General features: G+C 41.5%; 1 pseudogene; it reads right to left on the minus strand.

Moving 5' to 3' along the window:
• Nucleotides 1-349: 349 nt before the first annotated feature.
• On the minus strand, nt 350-1,858 carry LOC128123747 (zinc finger protein 131-like; annotated as a pseudogene).
• Nucleotides 1,859-5,989: the final 4,131 nt, after the last annotated feature.

The following is a 5,989-nucleotide window of genomic DNA, read 5'->3' on the forward strand; positions in this document are numbered from 1 at the left end:
TGGTGGCTTACTACGATCTGTAATGAGATCTGGTGCTCTCTTCAGGCATCCAAGCATACACAAAGGTAGAACACTGTATACATAATAAATAAATAAATCTTAAAAAAAAATGAAACAGTTCAGTGCAACAGGAAATAGTTTAACTTTGTTCCACCCATCTGATAGCTTAAGGAGAGTCACACGGTCCATCAGTTCACCCTGCATGTAAATTTAAGAACATTTATTACTTCATTCTGAAATTGGCACAGCTGTTCTGTCATTCTCTGCTTGGGAATACACCCATGATTTGATCTGTATACATTCACTATCTTCCTGATTTTCCATGGCAGCCTCAGCAATGTCTGCATGACTAAGGGTCTCTCTTTCCTCTTGGCTCACAGACCTGATGCAACAGTAATATATGCACTTTCCCAGCTTGCTCTGTAAGAGTCATTGATGGTTCAGTCTGCACACATGCTTCTACTGAAAGGGACATCTTTAGTTCGTTATTAGACCCTCTCAAATATGGTGAGCATCACTAAGATACCTCATAATTTATTTCCTTGCATAAACTACAAGCCATAGAGAACAACGGTTGGGCTTATCTCTAATGTATATTACCAAGTAGTCTTTGGACTGGCCTCACTGTTAAGCACACTGTCACAGATCTGGCATTTATAAAGATTCTTTCTTTTTTTTTCTTGCCCCTACTCTAGTTTGGTATATAGTGAGGTGACATTTGAGAGTGTTATTTCTAGTAAATTCATGACAATTTGAACATTCAAAAGTTTTTTTCAAAGGTGCTCTTTAAAATGTCCAGGGTGCTCTGACTTTCCCACAATACGGATCCATGTGAACTTCTCCCCCAGCTCTTGGCTTCTTACTGACATAACAATTTAGGCATCATCTCCATGCACTCTCTCGAAGATGCCTTTATTGTATATTTCACACTTGGAACTCTCAGTGGCGTGAGATATCCTGTGTTCCTGTTTGCTTATGGAGTCAGGTGCATGCATCACTAATCCATCTTTTCTCAGCTTAACGGTCCTGCACTCTACGTGGGCTTTACAGACTGCTGGGCAGAATCCCTTCCACCATTGCTCCAGTGCCTTCGTCTTCTCCCCCAACTGTGCAGTCAGCCATCTCCACCTCCATTTCAGCAGGTTCTGATTCCCAGTTGGCTATGGTTCAGTGAGAACATCTGACCTTTCTGGAATCTTTGTTTTTCTTGGCCTTGTTTTTTTTGGTGGTATTTCCTACAATGGAGATGAGTTTTTTGTTTCTCTTCCTTGTCCAAAACTCTGAGTAGGGCAGACTGGTCACCAAGTTCATTTGTCCCCCAAAAGGGATCATCTCCTCTCAGCTGCTTCCTGACTTCAAGGGCTTTAATAGCTTCTAGCATTTGTAGAAACTGCTGCTTTTCCTACACCATTGGTGACTGCTTCTTGCTATCATGAATTTTGATGTATATGTGGCTCAATTAAGTGACAAATTGTCATTTTACTAACAGTCTATTTCAATCAAAAGTACTTTTTAAAGAAGAATATTTTTATTCATGTTTTATGTGTGTTTTGCCTGTATGTATGAATGTCTGCATCACATGCTTATAGTGCTGGCAGATCCATTAGAACTGGAGTTGTGATCCTCCATGTGGGTGTTGGGAATCAAACCTGGGTCTTCTTCAAGAGCAGCCATTGTGCATCACTACTGAACCATTTCTCCAGACCCTCAACTGAAGGTTCTTGACTAAACTCCTGAAGGAATTTGTAGAACTTACCAAAAGCAACTAAAACAGCCTATAGGCCTTAAAATGATATCTGTTGGCAATCCCAGTGATGTCAGTAAACCGGTCCTGCTTCTGTTGTTCATTAGGTCCAGGATATTTATTTATTTATTTATTTATTTATTTATTTATTTATTTATTTTTTATGTCCAGGAAACTCTAGAAGGCATTCCATCTTTCTTTCAGCCTCCACTGATGGTTCATCCCTGGGCCAGGCACTAGATGATATGGAGGAACCTACATGGCCCCTGCCTCTGGCAGAGGGTAGAGTCAGCTGACTGACTATGTTGGGACTTAGAACCTCTAGCATCACGTCCACTATGCATTCACCCCAACATGGGCCAGGTGCTGCACTCCAGACCATGAAAACCAAGTCTCTGTTAATGTATTTTTAATTTTTTATTTGTTGACAGGGTCTTGCTTTAGGTCCCAAGCTAGCCCAGAACTCATGGTCTTTCTAACTTTGCCACCCCAAGCCCTGGGATTACAGGTGTGTATCAACTGTCTTCTGTTGCTCTTGTGGACTACAGCCTAGCTCTGTGGTTATCAACCTGTGGGTCATGACCCCTTCGGGGGTCAAACGATCCTTTATCAGGGGTCACATATCAGATATCCTGTACTTCAGATATTTACATTACAATTCACAACAGCAGAAAAATTACAGTTATGAAATAACAACAAAATAATTTTATGACTGAGGGTCACCACATGAGGAACTGTATTAAATAGTCACAGCCCTAGGAAGGTTGAGAACCATTGGCCCAGTTGGAGAGTTAGACAAAGAATGACTGAACAGGTGGTTGCAATACGTGAAAGAACACTCAACTGTAAGGGTGTCCAGATTGAGAAGTGGGAGTTGACATTTAAGCCAAGATCTGAATGTAGGACAGGAGTTAATGAAGAGGAAGGACTGAGGCAGAAAAGAAGGGGAGCCCAAGAGTGGGAAAGGGGGAAAAGTGGATGTCTTTTGGGGGACAGTTATCATTTGACTTTTTATTGGGAGACTTAGTGTTGAACTAACTCCTCTGGTACCCTGCAGGGACAGCAGGTTCTACAAGTGGCCACAGGAGGGCACCCAGGAAAGACTCAGCCAACAGGTGCCCAGTGCATGAGAAAGTCAGATAAGCCCTGAGCGTTGACTGATTGGAGAACCTGAGATGCTCTTTCCTGTGGTGCTTGAGTCCATCATGGCCAGGGCTTGAACAATGATGACTGCCCAAGGAGAGTGGAAGTAGAGAAATCTGTAGACTGTTAACACCAGCAAAAGACCTCCTGGATATCCGCCCAGTACACTACACTTCTCTTATCTTCTCATGGTTTAACGCTGCCAACCTTTGTAAGTGACATGCGGTAAATGTTGACTGAATGTAGATCACAGTATTGATAGCCATGGAAAAATGATGTACATTCATGCTTAATTAACAGTTATTTCCTTGGTGGGGATGTAACTCAGTGGTAGAGCACTTACATAGCATATATGAGATATTTGGTTCAATACCTACCACTGTGGAAAAAAAAAAGATCTATCATAGCAAATTAGCACATGCCTCCTGGATCTCCCTGGGCTTCTGGGGTATTGTTTCTCTTGAGACTTGTGGAACTGAATGAACATCTAACTGAGGTGTTCAGGGTGAAGAAATCTCAGCCTGGAGCCATGTTCATTCCACTGTAGAATGACCTGGTTGTGTTTGGTTGGGATGTTGTAACACTTATTACTAAATAAATGGCTTCATTAAGGGGCCATGGTGGGAAGCACTGTCACTTCAATGCCTGTCTTTCCTTGAAGGAGGAAGAAATTTGGGCCCCCAGAGTGAAAACAACTGTCTAAAACAATTATCCTTCTCTCTGTCTCTGTCTCTCTATCTATTAGTAGTTTAAATATCTTATATGCCACTGAGCTTATTAACACTACAAATAAAAATGTATGTGGTGGTTTGAATAAAAATGACCCCCATAGGCTCATGTATTTGAATTCTTACTCACCAGGGAGTAGCACTATTGATAAGATTAGAAGGTGTAGCCTTGTTGAAGGTGGGCTTTGAGGTTTCAAAAACCCATGCCAGGCCCAGTCCTTCTTTCTCTTGACCTATAGATCAGGATGTAGCTCTCAGCTACTGCTCCAGCACCATGTGTGCCAGCATGCTCTACACCATAATGACAATGGGCTAAACCTCTGTAGGTGCAAGCGAGCTCCCAATTGAAAGATTTCCTTTATAAGAGTTGCTTTGGGCTGGGCAGCAGTGGCACATGCCTTTAATCCCAGCACTCAGAAGGCAAAGCCAAGCAGATCTCTGTGAGTTTGAGGCCAGCCTGGTCTACAGAGTGAGGTCCAGGACAGGCACCAAAACTACACAGAGAAACCCTGTCTTAAAAAACAAAAACAAAACCAAAACAAAACAAAACAAAAACCAAAAAACAAAAATCCCAAAAAACAAAACAACTAAAGAGTTGCCTTGGTCATGATATCTCTTCATAGCAATAGAACAGTGACTAAGACATTATACAAAGAGCACTGTTTCAGTTTATGGTCAGATTTAAGTCATAAATAAGGAATTTCCAGGGATGGAGAGATGGATCATCCATAAAGAGTGCTTACTACTTCTTCAGAGGACCTGAGTTCGAGTCATAGCACCCACATCAGTGGCTCACAACTGCCTGTAAATCCTCCTCCAGGGGATCTGATATCTCCGGCTTCTATGAGAGCTGCACTTATGTGCACACACAGAGACATGTAGAATATTAGTTTAAGATGTGTTACATTCATTTGTGCTGTGGAATATTTGTTTAATGATGCAAAGATGTGTTGAATTCTTTTATGATACATTTGTTTAACTCTGTAAAGCTGTGTTACTCTGCCTGTCTAAAACACCTGATTGGTCTAATAAAGAGCTGAATGGCCAATAGCTAGGCAGGGATAGGCAGGACTGCCAGGCAGAGAGAATAAATAGAAGGAGAAATCTAGGCTCGAGGCAAGAGCAAGGAGTGAGAAAAGGAGAAGGAGAGGAGGATGCCAGGGGCCAGCCACCCAGCCACATAGTCAGCCATGGAGTAAGAAGGAAAGAAAGATATATAGAATAAAGAAAGGTAAAAAGCCTAGAGGCAAAACATAGTTAAAGAGAAATAGGCTAATTTAAGTTAGAAAAGCTGGCTAGAAACAAGTCAAACTAAGGCCGGGCATTCATAAATAAGAATAAGTCTTAGTGTATTTATTTGGGACCTGGGTGGCAGGCCCCCAAAGAGAAAAAAGAGAGAGAGAGAAAAGAAAAAAACAACAACTACAGAGACATACATGCATATATATAATGAAAAATAAATCTTTAAAAAATAAGGACTTGTTCAAATGTAAATAATCCAGAAATTTTCTTGAGCTATCTGGTCAGAACAGATGTTTCCAAATACTGCCTTACTTTGGGAGGTATAGCCAGACATTTAAATTAAAACGAGTTTTTCAAAATAAGCCACAGATTTAGATGCTATTCTATATTTAAACTAAAGCAACTTTAAGGCCAATGCCTTAAACACTCAGCCATCGAATCCCTTTAAACTAAAACAATTTTAATATAACTTTCTTTTCTAGAGACAATAATGCAAGAAAGGAGACATTTTGTAAAATATGGTCCTGATAAAATACAAATGTATTGGCTTACGCCTCCGTGAACCAGGCTACTTTCTGAGGGAAATTGCTAAGCCGCTTTGAGCATGGAGTTGCCAAGGCCAAGTTCTAACGTGTTTTGCCAAGGCTAAATAGGTATACCTTAGAAGAATTTGGAGGGATCTCACCAAACAATCAGGTTCTACTTTAAAACCAAAGCAAGGTGGCTGGGGATATAGCTGTCGGTATAGGGCCTGCCTACCAGGCATGAATCCTTGGGTTATGCATAATCTGGGAGTGATGGTACACGCTTGAAATTCTAGCACTTGGGAAGTGCAGACAGAAATATCAGAAGTTTAAGCTGCCTATAAGTTCTAGGCCAGCCTTGGAAATATAGCCTCCTGTCTTAAAAATAAAAACCAACCAAAAATGGGCACAAAGGCTGGGAATATAATCCAGTGGTTGAGTGCCTACCTTGCATGCCCCGATACAGTTGATGTGGCAGAACTGCTGGGCCTGGTACAGCTCGTGTGCCATCTCCATATGAAGCACAAGTCCTGCCCCAGGGGAGACCTTTTCCCTGCTGGAAGTTCAGTATCCAGAGTTCTCTGTGGGAATGAGGTGAAACATCCTCC

Source organism: Peromyscus californicus, unplaced genomic scaffold, assembly GCF_007827085.1.
Source record: "Peromyscus californicus insignis strain IS unplaced genomic scaffold, ASM782708v3 Scaffold_4__1_contigs__length_199733344, whole genome shotgun sequence".
Taxonomy (NCBI): domain Eukaryota; kingdom Metazoa; phylum Chordata; class Mammalia; order Rodentia; family Cricetidae; genus Peromyscus; species Peromyscus californicus.